Source organism: Pseudophryne corroboree, chromosome 6, assembly GCF_028390025.1.
Source record: "Pseudophryne corroboree isolate aPseCor3 chromosome 6, aPseCor3.hap2, whole genome shotgun sequence".
Classification (NCBI taxonomy): domain Eukaryota; kingdom Metazoa; phylum Chordata; class Amphibia; order Anura; family Myobatrachidae; genus Pseudophryne; species Pseudophryne corroboree.
In genome coordinates, this window is record NC_086449.1 from 708,544,025 (window position 1) to 708,565,076 (window position 21,052).

Sequence of the window (21,052 nt, forward strand, 5' to 3'; positions counted from 1 at the left end):
CTGACAACAGGCACTTGTGTAATGATAGCACTTCAGGGTTTACTTATAAGATGTGATATCCCAATATTAATCATTTATTCTAATAGGGTGCAGAGTATTTGTAACACATATATGCCCCTTCTTTTGACTCTCCGTTTGGGTCTATGTATATTTTTCCACTTCCTAGCATCAGTAAGGTTTTCACACAGGGACAGCTGACGATGGAATGATAAAGGTGTTTACAGTCAGCCACAGGTGGTGGGAATGCTGTAAGCTTAGATGCACTTTGTTTCTCTTCAGTGCGTCATCAGGGAAGTGCCGGAGTGTCTGGTTTCCATGGCACCGGCGGCTGTACTCTGATGACGACAACGGAAGCCACTGGGTCCCGAGGGCGGGCAGCGGCTTCCTGGCGAGCGCACGGGGACCTTCTCTTATGGTATAAAGGTATGTTTTTTGTTTCATTTCACTTATACTCACCTTGACAAAGGGACGTGCCAGTCCCGAAACGTTGGACAATGCAGCAATTTTCTTAATACATCATTTTGTTCACTGAAGAGACCCTGAGAGTGCCGCTGATTATTTCCTACGTCTATATATATATATATATATATATATATATATATATATATATATATTCTCGTACAGTCCACACTCTAGCCTTTTATATCAATTGCTGGGGTAGCATCCATATGGGCATGTGTCACCAGGACCAGTCCATTCAAATAAAGAAGTACAAATCAGGAGCACTCACCAGTCTTCATAAGCCTTATTTTATTAGTAGCATCAGGAAATACCCCTATGCGGATTTCCTGATGCTACTAATAAAATAAGGCTTATGAAGACTGGTGAGTGCTCCTGATTTGTACTTCTATATATATATATATATATATATATATATAAACTTGTTCATGGACCGGCACACCTCTCATCCGTGGAAAAATGGCTCCGGTGCCTCCAGAAGAAACGTGTTAATAAACGTGGTAAAAAAGACCTACGGCACTCAGAGGCTTAAGCAGTGAAACCGTGTATTCACATCAGCAAATGAACCAACGTTTCGGGGCTCGCACGCCCCTTTGTCAAGGTGATCAGAAACCTTGACAAAGGGGCGTGCGAGCCCCAAAACGTTGGTTCATTTGCTGATGTGAATACACGGTTTCACTGCTTAAGCCTCTGAGTGCCGCAGGTCTTTTTTACCACGTTTATATATATATATATATATATACTGTATACAGTCAGTTCTAAAAATCCAATTTATATATATATATATATATATATACTGTATACAGTCAGCTCTAAAAATCCAATTCTTTATATATATATATATATATATATCCATATAGGGTCGCACTCACATCAAATAACCATTATTTCATCCACTGGGGTTGCTCCCAAGAAGTCCAAGAGTACTTCCGGACATCCACATATAGAGAGGCAAAATAGAGGGGCACTCACCAGAGATTTACACTTAAAAAATTGCACTGTTTAATTCATACTTAAGAGACAAATCCAAATCGTAATTTCGATCCCATCAGAACCATCATCAGGATGCACAACTATACCGCTCATGCAGCATAAGTCAGCTATTCATATTAACCAGAAGCAACTGGATAATGCCTGACGGGCCCCTTAAAATACCATCATAGAGCTAAAAAATGGTGCCAGAAATCTATGCACCAATCACGAACAGCAATCATACCATAATGGTAAAGGTATGGCAATGAAGCAGCATCATATAGCCTATTATAAAATCAAGGTACTAAAGCGAATATTTACACCTCTGCTGTTATACTTACCACCACATACAGCGCCAAAAGCCATAGAGCAAACGGCTAAGTCCGGTGTGCGTTTCACCGGCACTTGGTGGAACGCACAGTACTTCCGGTAATCAAATGCATGTGTGGCTGTGTCACTTCCAGCTGCTGCATCATGCATGTGTGTGAGGGTGATACGGAAACATGAGAAATTGATCATATCAGTGTAGAACTTTACTGAGAGGCAGAGACAGAGCCCACCACCTATATTAGCACTGACAAGTAACCCTTTTCAGGCCAGGACCCCAGCCACTTTGCAGCCAATTCCGTAACATGGTGGACAACTTTATGACATTGGTCTGGAGCCCCCTAAGACTCCGGCTCCATAGCAATGGCACCCACTGTAGTTAAACCCTTGGGAAGAGCAGATCTGGTGACCAACCAGATCTGTTCTCACTGTTCATTCCTCCTTAATCATCTGATAATTAGAGATGGTGGAGTTATCAATAGACCTATTGGAAATATAACCCTTAACAAATAAAGCAAATCAAAACAAGCGATATCTTTGGCAAAAACAGGTGCAGGTGCAAAAGGCACTTCATTTAATGGGAAAACAAGACTAAGCATAATAAACGGGAAAAAATCACTGTGAAATGCTGACAAATGAAAATATCTGGATGGGTTCCAGCAATGAATGAAGATGCTATAACCTGGTAGTCAGAAAGAGAAAGTGGTTGGCTAAGAAGTGTGGTAAAAGTCCGGGGTATATGTAGGGGCCTTTCTACAGAGGGGGCCCGTGTGCACCTCCGGGTGGGCCCCTCCTCTGTACGGCGCTGTGACTCCGGCATTGTGCTGGAGTCTACTGTGCATGCGCAGGTCTCCGGAAACATGGCGCCCGCCATGATCCGGAGACCAATTTGGCTGTCGTGCATGTGCGGTGGACATTTTGCCGGCGATTTCTGCCGCGATTGCAGGTCCCGGCGCTGGACTCCGGAAAGGTAAGTGTTAAAATGGGTGCAATTGTGGGCCCCCCTGGACCCAGGGGCCCGTGTGCACCGCACCCATTGCACCCATTATAGAAACGCCAATGGGTATATGTGAGTTCAGGCGGAGGATAACATGATGCCTAATTCAGATCAAATGAAAGAAGTGTATGAGAGAAAATGAACTTGGTATACACTCATACCCTGAGGAAGGATTTTATCCGAAACGCGTTGGTGTTCCACAGGAGGACCCTGGGCTGTACTTCTTTACGGTGGTTGGCATTAATCTTTGGGTAACTTTCTGCTCTCCGTATAACCCCTTTGAATTGGGAGTGTATACCCTGTCCTTCCTACCGGTACTATTGGGAGTGGCCCCTATTGCATTTAGGGTACCTCTTGTGGTGTTTTATTTTTACTTTTCGTTTTTGTTTTTATCTGTCTTGGATTTTATTCCCACATCATTGGTGGGTTTGTTTGAATAAAGACATTTTTTTCACCATTTGCTGTCACTTTGGAGTGATTGGATTGGAGATAACAACGTTTCCAACACTAATGAGAACTGGAAAAGAAACCTTTCAGTGCATATAGGGCTTATCCTAAAGGTAAGCCGGGTGTAGATAAGCCGTGGATTGTCGTTTATATGAAATATGAAAGAAACCTTTATGTGAATGCATCCTATTTAATAAAGGTCAGTCACTGAGAAAAGTGACGTTGGAATTTCTGTGGAAATTATCATCACCAGTTAACGGATATACTGTATGTTGTGTTCTGTGTTCAAGAAACAGGAACATTTACGGATTTGGAGTCTATATATAGCATCGCTGGGAGATCGCCTCTTTCTGTTCCTATGGTATACACAGTGACTGCTGTGTGAAGAGAGTGGCAACTCATTGGTGTCCTTCTCACCCTTTACACCTGTGTGTTTCTTGTTCAGTCGTCAAGAAACCCTAATAGAGTAGTTTTCCATATCAACCAGCTTGAACACAGGTGCGCTAATTATTGACAAACATGTTTTAAAAGACTCTGAGGTGGTGTTATTTATTTGATTTATAATTCTTGAGGATATCTAGAGACCATACACTGTTAGGGTTCCATGAAAACTGAATTGAGAACCACTGCTTACACATAACCACATAACTATCTGCACTTGGTTTATAAAATACATTATGAATCATGTTATTTTTGGAACTGGAACCGTTTATAGGGAGAGGGCTATCAAGATAATCACTGATTGTTGTAGGATATCTCTGATTTTGGTAGGAATCTCTCAGTAGTAAATGTGGTAACTTTTAGCTATACTAGGTGAGATACCTCCTCTAGGGATGGGCATCTGCTGAAAGGGACCATATTATGTTTCTATATTCATAATGTCAAACATTTACAAAGTACTTTAAATACAAATGAACACTTTTCAGATTTCACTAAAATATAATACTAAGGGGTCTATTTACTAAGCCTTGTATGGAGAAAAAGTAGACAGAGATGAAGTACCAGCCAATCAGCTCATAGCTGTCATTTTTCAAACCCAGCCTGTAACATGGCAATTGGGAGCTGACTGGCTGGTACTTTATCTCCGTCCACTTTATCTCCATCCAAGACTTAGTAAATAGACCCCTAAGTTCTAAAGGGTCAGGCAACGTTAGAGCAGGTTCTGCTGAAAGCTCTACTAGCCCAGTGCTGCCAGTCAATTGAGAACACCACTGTTTGTATGAAAAAGGCCAGATTAGTATGAGAGAGAGAAGCAATACTGGACCATTAAAATATTCGATGGTCTCCCAATTTGAGTTACAGTGCACCATTGGTACTGTAGGTAGAACTTGGTTGTTTTTGTCTTCATTTGTGAACACTTAAAATAAAATTGTAAGTATTGGTTAGATTTAGCCTTTGTAGATGGTGGATGGAGCTTTCCTGACATAAGGTTGTAAGAAGTATACTGAGGGCCTGATTCTAATTTCAATGCAAAGCTTTTACAAATACCCATATGGCTTTGTGGGTATGACCGCACTACCTACAGCTGCAATCATCATCATTAGTTTCCGCATTTGCACCTGCCCCATGCCAGATGCAAAATATCTGTCGGACACTCCCATGAACTGGATCCTTGTTATTCATTATATTCGTGATATTCGTTATATGTAATCCACAGCTCCAAACATTGATTCTGCTTGAGCACTTAACTCGCTGATTAGCATTTGTTGAAAAAAAAAAAATCATTACAAGGAAAGTGTAAAAATATCACATGCAGTATGTACGCAGAGGCACAGGGAATTATTGATGTTTGGGGCTCATGCAATTCCATGTGGTGACTCACTGAGGTTACACAAGGACCCAGAGTAAGACTCTGACTTAGCGTCATTCTAGTGCCAGCAGATCAGGACCTTTGTGACATCTCATTCCCTTAAATAGCTAGAACAGCATGTTCTGGTTTTCTGTAAATCAAAGGGGATGTCCATCTAAGTCCAAAACATACCTACTGTATATACTGCTGTGGGCTGTAGATACTGGAAAACAGCAGTTCTCAGCCCACACTCACACCCACAGACTATTTAAACTGGGACACCTCTCGTCTCTCCTGTTTCCTCACTGCAGTTTGCTGCCTGGAAACGAGCACATCAATCTTCAGCAGGTTTTATACCAGCACTCAGTGTCCCAAATATTAAACTAGCATTCTGTGACAGACATTATAGCCAGTGCTATACACATTGTACCATAGCCAGTGCTATAGACATTGTACCACCAGTCAGTGCTATAGATACTGTACCACCAGTCAGTGCTATAGACATTATACCATAGCCAGTGCTATAGACATTGTACCACCAGTCAGTGCTATAGACATTATACCATAGCCAGTGCTATAGACATTATACCATAGCCAGTGCTATAGACATTGTACCACCAGTCAGTGCTATAGACATTATACCATAGCCAGTGCTATAGACATTATACCATAGCCAGTGCTATAGACATTGTGCTGCCAGTCAGTGCTATAGACATTATACCACCAGTCAGTGCTATAGACATTGTACCACCAGTCAGTGCTACAGACATCATACCATAGCCAGTGCTATAGACATTGTACCGCCAGTCAGTGCTATAGACATTATACCATAGCCAGTGCTATAGACATTGTACCACCAGTCAGTGCTATAGACATTATACCATAGCCAGTGCTATAGACATTATACCATAGCCAGTGCTATAGACATTGTGCCGCCAGTCAGTGCTATAGACATTATACCATAGCCAGTGCTATAGACATTGTGCTGCCAGTCAGTGCTATAGACATTATACCACCAGTCAGTGCTATAGACATTGTACCACCAGTCAGTGCTACAGACATTATACCATAGCCAGTGCTATAGACATTGTGCCGCCAGTCAGTGCTATAGACATTGTACCACCAGTCAGTGCTATAGACATTGTACCACCAGTCAGTGCTATAGACATTGTACCACCAGTCAGTGCTATAGACATTGTACCACCAGTCAGTGCTATAGACATTGTACCACCAGTCAGTGCTATAGACATTATACCATAGCCAGTGCTATAGACATTGTACCATAGCCAGTGCTATAGACATCATACCATAGCCAGTGCTATAGACATTGTACCGCCAGTCAGTGCTATAGACATTATACCATAGCCAGTGCTATAGACATTGTACCACCAGTCAGTGCTATAGACATTATACCATAGCCAGTGCTATAGACATTATACCATAGCCAGTGCTATAGACATTGTGCCGCCAGTCAGTGCTATAGACATTATACCATAGCCAGTGCTATAGACATTGTGCTGCCAGTCAGTGCTATAGACATTATACCACCAGTCAGTGCTATAGACATTGTACCACCAGTCAGTGCTACAGACATTATACCATAGCCAGTGCTATAGACATTGTGCCGCCAGTCAGTGCTATAGACATTGTACCACCAGTCAGTGCTATAGACATTGTACCACCAGTCAGTGCTATAGACATTGTACCACCAGTCAGTGCTATAGACATTGTACCACCAGTCAGTGCTATAGACATTGTACCACCAGTCAGTGCTATAGACATTATACCATAGCCAGTGCTATAGACATTGTACCATAGCCAGTGCTATAGACATCATACCATAGCCAGTGCTATAGACATTGTACCGCCAGTCAGTGCTATAGACATTATACCATAGCCAGTGCTATAGACATTGTACCACCAGTCAGTGCTATAGACATTATACCATAGCCAGTGCTATAGACAATGTACCGCCAGTCAGTGCTACAGACATTATACCATAGCCAGTGCTATAGACATTGTACCACCAGTCAGTGCTATAGACATTGTACCATAGCCAGTGCTATAGAAATTGTACCACCAGTCAGGGCTATAGACATTATACCATAGCCAGTGCTATAGACATTGTACCGCCAGTCAGTGCTATAGACATTATACCATAGCCAGTGCTATAGACATTGTACGATCAGTCAGTGCTATAGACATTATATCATAGCCAGTGCTATAGACATTGTGCCACCAGTCAGTGCTATAGACATTATACCATAGCCAGTGCTATAGACATTGTACCATAGCCAGTGCTATAGACATTGTACCGCCAGTCAGTGCTATAGACATTATACCATAGCCAGTGCTATAGACATTGTTCCACCAGTTAGTACAATAGACATACCATAGCCAGTGCATTAGACATTGTACCGCCAGTCAGTGCAATAGACATTATTCCATAGCCAGTGCTATAGACATTGTTCCACAAGTCAGTGCTATAGATATTGTACCATAGCCAGTGCTATAAAACATTGTACCATAGCCAGTGCTATAAAACATTGTACCATAGCCAGTGCTATAGACATTGTACCACCAGTCAGTGCTATAGACATTGTACCATAGCCAGTGCTATAGACATTGTACCATAGCCAGTGCTATAGACATTGTACCGCCAGTCAGTGCTATAGACATTATACCATAGCTAGTGCTATAGACATTGTACCACCAGTCAGTGCTATAGACATTATACCATAGCCAGTGCTATAGACATTGTACCATAGCCAGTGCTATAGACATTGTACAATAGCCAGTGCTATAGACATTATACCATAGCCAGTGCTATAGACATTGTACCACCAGTCAGTGCTATAGACATTATACCATAGCCAGTGCTATAGACATTTTGCCGCCAGTCAGTGCTATAGACATTATACCATAGCCAGTGCTATAGACATTGTACCGCCAATCAGTGCTATAGACATTATACCATAGCCAGTGCTATAGACATTGTACCGCCAGTCAGTGCTATAGACATTATACCATAGCCAGTGCTATAGACATTGTATCACCAGTCAGTGCTACAGATATTATACCATAGCCAGTGCTATACACATTGTAATGCCAGTCTGTGCTATAGACATTATACCATAGCCAGTGCTATAGACATTGTACCACCAGTCAGTGATATAGACATTATACCATAGCCAGTCAGTACTATAGACATTGTACCATAGCTAGTGCTATAGACATTGTACCACCAGTCAGTACAATAGACATTATACCATAGCCAGTGCATTAGACATTGTACCGCCAGTCAGTGCTATAAACATTATACCATAGCCAGTACTTAACCATTGTACCGTCAGTCAGTGCAATAGACATTATTCCATAGCCAGTGCTATAGACATTGTTCCACCAGTCAGTGCTATAGACATTGTACCATAGCCAGTGCTATAGACATTGTACCATAGCCAGTGCTATAGACATTGTACCGCCAGTCAGTGCTATAGACATTGTACCATAGCCAGTGCTATAGACATTGTACCACCAGTCAGTGCTATAGACATTATACCATAGCTAGTGCTATAGACATTATACCATAGCTAGTGCTATAGACATTGTACCATAGCCAGTGCTATAGACATTGAACCATAGCCAGTGCTATAGACATTATACCATAGCCAGTGCTATAGACATTGTACCACCAGTCAGTGCTATAGACATTATACCATAGCCAGTGCTATAGACATTGTGCCGCCAGTCAGTGCTATAGACATTATACCATAGCCAGTGCTATAGACATTGTACCGCCAATCAGTGCTATAGACATTATACCATAGCCAGTGCTATAGACATTGTACCACCAGTCAGTGCTACAGATATTATACCATAGCCAGTGCTATAGACATTGTACCACCAGTCAGTGATATAGACATTATACCTTAGCCAGTCAGTGCTATAGACATTGTACCATAGCCAGTGCTATAGACATTGTACCACCAGTCAGTGATATACACATTATACCATAGCCAGTCAGTACTATAGACATTGTACCATAGCCAGTGCTATAGACATTGTACCACCAGTCAGTACAATAGACATTATACCATAGCCAGTGCATTAGACATTGTACCGCCAGTCAGTGCTATAAACATTATTCCATAGCCAGTGCTATAGACATTGTTCCACAAGTCAGTACAATAGACATTATACCATAGCCAGTGCATTAGACATTGTACCGCCAGTCAGTGCTATAAACATTATTCCATAGCCAGTGCTATAGACATTGTACCACCAGTCAGTACAATAGACATTATACCATAGCCAGTGCATTAAACATTGTACCGCCAGTCAGTGCAATAGACATTATTCCATAGCCAGTGCTATAGACATTGTTCCACAAGTCAGTGCTATAGACATTGTACCATAGCCAGTGCTATAAACATTGTACCATAGCCAGTGCTATAGACATTGTACCACCAGTCAGTGCTATAGACATTGTACCATAGCCAGTGCTATAGACATTGTACCATAGCCAGTGCTATAGACATTGTACCGCCAGTCAGTGCTATAGACATTATACCATAGCCAGTGCTATAGACATTGTACCATAGCCAGTGCTATAGACATTGTACCATAGCCAGTGCTATAGACATTATACCATAGCCAGTGCTATAGACATTGTACCACCAGTCAGTGCTATAGACATTATACCATAGCCAGTGCTATAGACATTGTGCAGCCAGTCAGTGCTATAGACATTATACCATAGCCAGTGCTATAGACATTGTACCGCCAATCAGTGCTATAGACATTATACCATAGCCAGTGCAATAGACATTGTACCGCCAGTCAGTGCTATAGACATTATACCATAGCCAGTGCTATAGACATTGTATCACCAGTCAGTGCTACAGATATTATACCATAGCCAGTGCTATACACATTGTAACGCCAGTCAGTGCTATAGACATTATACCATAGCCAGTGCTATAGACATTGTACCACCAGTCAGTGATATAGACATTATACCATAGCCAGTCAGTACTATAGACATTGTACCATAGCTAGTGCTATAGACATTGTACCACCAGTCAGTACAATAGACATTATACCATAGCCAGTGCATTAGACATTGTACCGCCAGTCAGTGCTATAAACATTATACCATAGCCAGTACTTAAACATTGTACCGTCAGTCAGTGCAATAGACATTATTCCATAGCCAGTGCTATAGACATTGTTCCACCAGTCAGTGCTATAGACATTGTACCATAGCCAGTGCTATAGACATTGTACCATAGCCAGTGCTATAGACATTGTACCACCAGTCAGTGATATACACATTATACCATAGCCAGTCAGTACTATAGACATTGTACCATAGCCAGTGCTATAGACATTGTTCCACCAGTTAGTACAATAGACATTATACCATAGCCAGTGCATTAGACATTGTACCGCCAGTCAGTGCAATAGACATTATTCCATAGCCAGTGCTATAGACATTGTTCCACAAGTCAGTGCTATAGATATTGTACCATAGCCAGTGCTATAAAACATTGTACCATAGCCAGTGCTATAGACATTGTACCACCAGTCAGTGCTATAGACATTGTACCATAGCCAGTGCTATAGACATTGTACCATAGCCAGTGCTATAGACATTGTACCGCCAGTCAGTGCTGTAGACATTATACCATAGCCAGTGCTATAGACATTGTACCACCAGTCAGTGCTATAGACATTATACAATAGCCAGTGCTATAGACATTGTACCATAGCCAGTGCTATAGACATTGTACCATAGCCAGTGCTATAGACATTGTACCACCAGTCAGTGCTATAGACATTATACCATAGCCAGTGCTATAGACATTGTACCGCCAATCAGTGCTATAGACATTATACCATAGCCAGTGCTATATTTATTAGCAGTTTCTTATATAGCGCAGCATATTCCGTTGCGCTTTACAATTAGAACAACAGTTATAGAACAAAACAGGGCAAAGACAGACATAGCTGTAGGAAGGCCCTGCTCGCAAGCTTACAATCTATAGGGTAATAGGTATTGATACACAAGGATAGATGCAACCTGTTACATAATGTTTCCCCAAATTGCTAAGTTCTTAGTGGGTTGTATGATATGATCACCCAGCAATGTTGGAAGACAAAATGTGAGGTTATGGGGACTGTGCAGAGGGAATGTAACTGGATAGGGAAGCATTGAAGGTTATGTGTGTGGGTCAGGAATTTGGTAGGCTTGTCTGAAGAGATGAGTTTTCAGGGAACGTTTAAATGTTTGGAGACTAGTGGAGAGTCTTATTGTGCGTGGGAGGGCATTCCACAGAGTGGGTGAAGCCCGGGTAAAGTCCTGTAATTTTGAGTAGGAACAGGTAATACATCTGGATGAGAGACGCAGATCTTGTGCAGAGCGGAGGGGTCTGGTAGGGAGATATTTTGAGATGAGTGAGGAGATGTATGATGGTGCAGTTTGGGTAATAGCCTTGTATGTAAGTAAAAGTATTTTATATTTGACACGGTAGAATACCGGTAACCAATGGAGGGACTGACAGAGCGGATCAGCAGACGAAGAACGTCTGGCGAGGAAGATTAGCCTCGCAGCTGCATTTAAAATGGATTGAAGTGGTGAGAGCCTATGTTTGGGAAGACCAGTAAGGAGACTATTACAATAATCAATGCGGGAGATGATGAGTGCATGGATTAGAGTTTTTGCAGTGTCTTGTGTAAGATAAGGGCGTATTTTGGATATGTTTTTAAGGTGCATGTAACATGATTTAGAGACAGATTGAATGTGTGGAACAAACGACAGTTCAGAGTCAAGGATGACACCTAGGCAGCGAGCTTGTGGGGTAGGGTGGATAGTTGCATTGCTATAGACATTGTACCACCAGTCAGTGCTATAGACATTGTACCACCAGTCAGTGCTATAGACATTGTACCACCAGTGAGTGCTATAAACATTGTACCAAAGCCAGTGCTAAAGACATTGTACCACCAGTCAGTGCTATAGACATTGTACCGCCAGTCAGTGCTATAGACATTATACCATAGCCAGTGCTATAGACATTATACCACCAGTCAGTGCTATAAACATTGTACCATAGCCAGTGCTATAGACATTGTACCACCAGTCAGTGCTATAGACATTGTACCACCAATCAGTGCTATAAACATTGTACCATAGCCAGTGCTATAGACATTGTACCACCAGTCAGTGCTATAGACATTGTACCACCAGTCAGTGATATAAACATTGTATCATAGCCAGTGCTATAGACATTGTACCACCAGTCAGTGCTATAGACATTGTACCACCAGTCAGTGCTATAGACATTGTACCACCAGTCAGTGCTATAAACATTGTACCATAGCCAGTGCTATAGACATTGTACCACCAGTCAGTGCTACAGATATTATACCATAGCCAGTGCTATAGACATTGTACCACCAGTCAGTGCTACAGATATTATACCATAGCCAGTGCTATAGACATTGTACCACCAGTCAGTGCTACAGATATTATACCATAGCCAGTGCTATAGACATTGTACCGCCAGTCAGTGCTACTGATATTATACCATAGCCAGTGCTATAGACATTGTACCGCCAGTCAGTGCTATAGACATTGCACCGCCAGTCAGTGCTATAGACATTATACCATAGCCAGTGCTATAGACATTGTACCACCAGTCAGTGCTATAAACATTGTACCATAGCCAGTGCTATAGACATTGTACCACCAGTCAGTGCTATAAACATTGTACCACCAGTCAGTGCTATAGACATTGTACCGCCAGTCAGTGCTATAGACATTATACCATAGCCAGTGTGTAACCCCTCTCTCACCACCCAGGGGTACTTAATACATATGTGCCTCCACCCAAGCTAATATTTTATGGCTTGCCTGGGTAAGCCTTACTTATTAATGAATATTAATTACAAATCTATCCTATCTGTATCAATAGTGTATGTATGTTCTCAGTCATTTCAGTATAATATTATACCTGTTCTTCTGTTTGCACTTCAGGATCCCCGGACGGAATTCCGACTCACATCAACATATATGGTAATTATAAGTACATACATTTATTTGTCACAAAAGAGTATTTTAAAACTGAGCATTTCTTACTTACACAGTAGAACACATTACATTTCAATTATGTCTCACCATACCCTGTTCTTAGCCTATACAAATTATTTTGCATGCAATATACAAAAATTACCTTAAAATGAGTATAAGAGTGACCCGGGTACTCAAAAATATGATAGTGCACTATAAGGGCCCATAAACTTCCTAAAAATAACAGCAGTTAATACAGAATGTCTGACACTATGTTTTAGTATCAACTATCAGTTCTCCCTTCAGTTAAAGAGAAAGATGTTTGGCTCAGTCTACTTATGGTAGCGATTACTTTCTCCTATAAGGTTACTTATAGTTCCTCCTTGGCAGATAACAGAAAGTATCTATTTAGCTCATAGATAGTAACATCAACAGTTGATTACCAAGGAATCTGTATCCTTTCCTCAGTAAAAATGTTACCGTAGTTGTCCAGTATTAAACTAAACTCCTAAGAAGCTGGTATGATAAACCTTTGTTATGCTGCGTCCTTGTGTCCATTTGAAGTAGCTGATGCTTTCTATATTTCAGAGCATATATAGCTTTTCGATTCCTGTATGCCTCAAATTATTGTTGTCTCTTAGGATGAGTCTATATTAAATATATCTGCAAGAGATGGTTTCTCTTATCATAGTCACAGCGAGCTCAAATCCTTTAACTTTAAAACTAATAGTCTCTTACGTGTCAGTCCTTCTTACGGGTTCACGAATATACATATAACACAGTTGTATTAAAGTGCCACAAGCTAGTCCTTGAATCGGGATGATATTCTAATCCTTTGTGGCTAAGAGGCTTTAACATCCATCCAATGTCACTGTAGTATGGCTACCTTTAATGTCCTTGACTCTAATTCTGCTAATTCAGGGGCATAAATACACACATTAGGTGGCAGCTTTAGGGTGTTACTTTCTATTTAGCGCTGCGGAACAATGTCTCTGGCTCTCCTTTGACTGATGTGATGCTGATATATGGGGGAGCTTTAAAACTATTTATGAAGCGTTAAACAGTTCAAGTTTCACTCCACTCCTCCTGTTACATATATATACCCAGTGCTTTCTGCCTTCTCCTTAGCACTATGATTAAGCCATACATGGAACTGTCATTATAGGTCACTCTGACTACTGTGACCCATTACTATCCTCCTGCTTAATAGCCATTATTGCGGCCTAGCCCTGGAGTCCTTAGTCCCAATATGAAATTGACTATGTACAATAGTCACCTATGGCTTGCTGTGCTTAGTGTAGGTGTAATATAAATGGCTGGATTATACACTCACACTTCTACCATCTAGTGATGCTGCTGCAGGCTGCTCCCCCGACTCCTCCCTTACACTTACAGCCACACAGAATGGAGCCTCTGCTGCTGGTCCTGGCTTCTTTGTTGTGGCTGTCAGAGTCTGTGCCAGTAATAGGAGGAACCCTCTCTGTCTCCCTGTCATAGGTGCGCCCTTCCAATACTGCTGGGTGAGTTGACTAGCGCTGATGCCGGGTTCTATGAACAGTGCTGAGTCTCAATGCTGCTGTCACCACCTTTACAGTAAGGAAGCCCTGTTCTGGCTACACACACTAAGCCCCCTCCGGCCGCCGCAATGTATACCGCTCAGCTCTAATGCGAGCGACGGCCGGAGCAGCAAACAACTATGTCCTCTCACCAAGGGATATGCAGTCTCTTCCTCAGCTATACTCACAGCACCTTCCCACCCCTCTCTAGTAGTCACATGACCCACTCTGAGGTGATGCTCCGCCCACTGGCAATCACCCCACTAGGTGATTGACAGTTAGGAGCACAAGGACATTAACCCTTTAGATACACTGTGAAACCATAAAATAAGCCTTAATTGTATTCACCACTACATTTACATCAATGTACATACAATTACATATCTGTGAACTGTATTATTTACCTCACAACATGCATACAGTATTACAACATCCATTAACTTTTATATATGAATAATATATATGCTTATACTCCATATTAGTCACCATATTATAACTACCTCAGTATAAGTGTTGTTTAAACCCTAAATCAGGGTTACATTTCTCCCCCTGGTGCATTGTCACTGTTTAACATCTTTAGGTGCCAATGCACCATCTACCTTACTCACTATGTAAAATAGTATATATTCATTCACATCCATTAGCCAGCCACCTCATCTCAACCATTTTAACTGTTGGCCAAATAGGGAGGGATGGAACTACATAGCCTTCATGCCTCCCAGGGATATTGTTCTCTGATCGTGCTGGTTTCCCTTGCTCCTCTACACCTGATTTATTGACTTCTATTAGTACTGGACTTCGGATGGAAGATTTAAGAGATTGTGCTAGGATAAAGTTATCATGTACCTCACTACGATTGTCACTGAGACTAGTTTCTTTCTCTGACGAAGCTTCTAAAGTTATCAAGTCTTTAGCATCTGAATTTTCCGTTTCTTGATCCTGGGACTGATTTAATCTACCATTGAATCTCGAGAGAGGTCGGAAATGTAAGGTTGTAGAAGGATGACATGGAGCTGGATCTCTCCCTTGCCTTTGTTCTGAATATGCACTTCCTTCATCAACCGCTTTTTCTCGTGGTTGATAACAATAACTGTATGATCCTCGTCGGTTTGGAGCAAATCGACTCCCTTTCACTGGTACTCCACCAATGCCAGTCACATTTGCTGCATGTACACCCTTTTCCCCTTCCAACACTTCAAATTCTACTTTCTCTCCATCTCCTACACTGTACAACAGTTTTAGGGGGTTATTCTTCGTTATGGATGTCCAATGTACAAATATGTCTTCTCCGGTGTCATGCCTTTTAATGAAGCCATAGCCTTTCTTCACATGGAACCATATTACTGTGCCAGTCATTTTAAGAGACATATACTGTGTCCCTTTACTATCAACTTTATTCATAGAAGATTGTCTCAGCAATATACCATCCACTACCTCAGTCTGTAATGCTATGTCCTTAGTATCCGGTCGCATAGAAAATTCAGGGATACGGTCTTCAGGACAGTTGTTTAGGAAGTTGGCATCCTTGAGTATTTTATTCTCAGATTCTAGCTGAGACAGTCTTTCTTTCATTTCATTCAGACGAATATGATCCTCCTTTTCAGTTTCTTTACCCACTTCCAATAATTCAGACAACTCAGTTATTTTTGATTCCAGAGAATGAATATTGTCTTCCTGCTGCTGGTACATTATCAACTTTTGTTGCTCCTGATCCACTCTGGTTTGTCTTTCATCAGATGCCATGGTTTCCATCTCTCTCTGTATAAACCAAAGTTCTCTTTCAAGCTCTTCGTTCCTCTCATCAATTTTGGTGTTAAACATCTGTTCTTCTTTTAGCTTCCATCGGGTTTCATCTAGAACCTCCAACAACTGATAAATATGTTTAGACCTGTCCAGTGCTATATGTCTTATCACCTCTATCGGGGTCTGTAGATCCTCTGGGCTATCTCTTCTTGTTGGTTCCTCAATGGAAGTTGGAAACAGGGAAAGCAGGTCCTTCTGTTGATCTTTTGGCAGAGCTAATACTAATTGTCCATGTTTCTTATAATCCTCAGCTATTTGCTTTAGCACAGTTTCTAATTTCTGTATACCTACATCTATCTTCACTTCCCCTGGAACTCTCTCTTTCAGTGGTAGAACATTCTTATCTCCTTTCATTCCATAATCCATGTTAGCGACCAAAGTATGAGCAAGGTTGTCACTAACACCTCCCTCACTATCCTTTAGGTGGGGATCAAGTCTGACTTTCTTGTCCTTTGATTTTTTCTTTCTCTTCTCCAACTCTACAGGGACATCTAATATTTTTTCATTTTCCACACCTAGGTTATTTACAAAAGTTCCCACAAACTTGCATGTCACCTCTTCCTTTAAGCCTGGTCCCTTATGGTACTCTTGTTTGTCCATACTTTTACATTCTCTAATGGCTTCAACTCTCCCAACTGATACAGCAATGGCTTTATGTCCAACCTTCTCCCTGTTCCTTTGCTTCTTTCCCATATTTGTATTTTATTTTTAGGGATGTGAGGACTTTATCAATAATAATTAATGGCAGCTGACACCTGTGGTGTAACAGGGCCTGAGTGTAACTTCTATCTCAGCAGTGCCTCCAAATGTAACCCCTCTCTCACCACCCAGGGGTACTTAATACATATGTGCCTCCACCCAAGCTAATATTTTATGGCTTGCCTGGGTAAGCCTTACTTATTAATGAATATTAATTACAAATCTATCCTATCTGTATCAATAGTGTATGTATGTTCTCAGTCATTTCAGTATAATATTATACCTGTTCTTCTGTTTGCACTTCAGGATCCCCGGACGGAATTCCGACTCACATCAACATATATGGTAATTATAAGTACATACATTTATTTGTCACAAAAGAGTATTTTAAAACTGAGCATTTCTTACTTACACAGTAGAACACATTACATTTCAATTATGTCTCACCATACCCTGTTCTTAGCCTATACAAATTATTTTGCATGCAATATACAAAAATTACCTTAAAATGAGTATAAGAGTGACCCGGGTACTCAAAAATATGATAGTGCACTATAAGGGCCCATAAACTTCCTAAAAATAACAGCAGTTAATACAGAATGTCTGACACTATGTTTTAGTATCAACTATCAGTTCTCCCTTCAGTTAAAGAGAAAGATGTTTGGCTCAGTCTACTTATGGTAGCGATTACTTTCTCCTATAAGGTTACTTATAGTTCCTCCTTGGCAGATAACAGAAAGTATCTATTTAGCTCATAGATAGTAACATCAACAGTTGATTACCAAGGAATCTGTATCCTTTCCTCAGTAAAAATGTTACCGTAGTTGTCCAGTATTAAACTAAACTCCTAAGAAGCTGGTATGATAAACCTTTGTTATGCTGCGTCCTTGTGTCCATTTGAAGTAGCTGATGCTTTCTATATTTCAGAGCATATATAGCTTTTCGATTCCTGTATGCCTCAAATTATTGTTGTCTCTTAGGATGAGTCTATATTAAATATATCTGCAAGAGATGGTTTCTCTTATCATAGTCACAGCGAGCTCAAATCCTTTAACTTTAAAACTAATAGTCTCTTACGTGTCAGTCCTTCTTACGGGTTCACGAATATACATATAACACAGTTGTATTAAAGTGCCACAAGCTAGTCCTTGAATCGGGATGATATTCTAATCCTTTGTGGCTAAGAGGCTTTAACATCCATCCAATGTCACTGTAGTATGGCTACCTTTAATGTCCTTGACTCTAATTCTGCTAATTCAGGGGCATAAATACACACATTAGGTGGCAGCTTTAGGGTGTTACTTTCTATTTAGCGCTGCGGAACAATGTCTCTGGCTCTCCTTTGACTGATGTGATGCTGATATATGGGGGAGCTTTAAAACTATTTATGAAGCGTTAAACAGTTCAAGTTTCACTCCACTCCTCCTGTTACATATATATACCCAGTGCTTTCTGCCTTCTCCTTAGCACTATGATTAAGCCATACATGGAACTGTCATTATAGGTCACTCTGACTACTGTGACCCATTACTATCCTCCTGCTTAATAGCCATTATTGCGGCCTAGCCCTGGAGTCCTTAGTCCCAATATGAAATTGACTATGTACAATAGTCACCTATGGCTTGCTGTGCTTAGTGTAGGTGTAATATAAATGGCTGGATTATACACTCACACTTCTACCATCTAGTGATGCTGCTGCAGGCTGCTCCCCCGACTCCTCCCTTACACTTACAGCCACACAGAATGGAGCCTCTGCTGCTGGTCCTGGCTTCTTTGTTGTGGCTGTCAGAGTCTGTGCCGGTAATAGGAGGAACCCTCTCTGTCTCCCTGTCATAGGTGCGCCCTTCCAATACTGCTGGGTGAGTTGACTAGCGCTGATGCCGGGTTCTATGAACAGTGCTGAGTCTCAATGCTGCTGTCACCACCTTTACAGTAAGGAAGCCCTATTCTGGCTACACACACTAAGCCCCCTCCGGCCGCCGCAATGTATACCGCTCAGCTCTAATGCGAGCGACGGCCGGAGCAGCAAACAACTATGTCCTCTCACCAAGGGATATGCAGTCTCTTCCTCAGCTATACTCACAGCACCTTCCCACCCCTCTCTAGTAGTCACATGACCCACTCTGAGGTGATGCTCCGCCCACTGGCAATCACCCCACTAGGTGATTGACAGTTAGGAGCACAAGGACATTAACCCTTTAGATACACTGTGAAACCATAAAATAAGCCTTAATTGTATTCACCACTACATTTACATCAATGTACATACAATTACATATCTGTGAACTGTATTATTTACCTCACAACATGCATACAGTATTACAACATCCATTAACTTTTATATATGAATAATATATATATGCTTATACTCCATATTAGTCACCATATTATAACTACCTCAGTATAAGTGTTGTTTAAACCCTAAATCAGGGTTACAAGTGCTATAGACATTGTACCTCCAGTCAGTGCTATAGACATTGTACCATAGCCAGTGCTATAGACATTATACCATAGCCAGTGCTATAGACATTGTACTGCCAGTCAGTGCTATAGACATTATACCATAGCCAGTGCTATAGACATTGTACCACCAGTCAGTGCTACAGATATTATACCAAAGCCAGTGCTATAGACATTGTACCGCCAGTCAGTGCTATAGACATTATACCATAGCCAGTGCTATAGACATTGTACCACCAGTCAGTGATATAGACATTATACCATAGCCAGTCAGTACTATAGACATTGTACCATAGCCAGTGCTATAGACATTGTACCACCAGTCAGTGCTATAAACATTATACCATAGCCAGTGCTTAGACATTGTACCGCCAGTCAGTGCAATAGACATTATTCCATAGCCCGTGCTATAGACATTGTTCCACCAGTCAGTGCTATAGACATTGTACCATAGCCAGTGCTATAGACATTGTACCATAGCCAGTGCTATAGACATTGTACCATAGCCAGTGCTATAGACATTGTACCGCCAGTCAGTGCTATAGACATTGTACCATAGCCAGTGCTTTAGACATTGCACCGCCAGTCAGTGCTATAGACATTGTACCCTAGCCAGTGCTATAGACATTGTACCGCCAGTCAGTGCTATAGACATTATACCATAGCCAGTACTATAGACATTGTGCCACCAGTCAATGCTACAGACATTATACCTTAGCCAGTGCTATAGACATTGTACCGCCAGTCAGTGCTATAGACATTATACCATAGCCAGTGCTATAGACATTCTACCATCATTCAGTGCTACAGATATTATACCATAGCCAGTGCTTTAGACATTGTACCGCCAGTCAGTGCTATAGACATTATGCCATAGCCAGTGCTATAGACACTGTACCACCAGTCAGTGATATAGAAATTATACCTTAGCCAGTCAGTGCTATAGACATTGTACCATAGCCAGTGCTATAGACATTGTACCGCCAGTCAGTACAATAGATATTATACCATAGCCAGTGTATTAGACATTGTACCGCCAGTCAGTGCTATAGACATTATACCGTAGCCAGTGCTATAGACATTGTACCACTAGTCAGTGCTATAGACATTATACCATAGCCAGTGCTATAGACATTGTACCGCCAGTCAGTACAATAGATATTATACCATAGCCAGTGCATTAGACATTGTACCGCCAGTCAGTGCTATAGACATTATACCTTAGCCTGTCAGTGCTATAGACATTGTACCATAGCCAGTGCTATAGACATTGTACCGCCAGTCAGTACAATAGACATTATACCATAGCCAGTGTATTAGACATTGTACCGCCAGTCAGTGCGATAGACATTATACCGTCGCCAGTGCTATAGACATTGTACCGCCAGTCAGTGCTATAGACATTATACCATAGCCAGTGCTATAGACATTGTACCACCAGTCAGTGCTACAGACATTATACCATAGCCAGT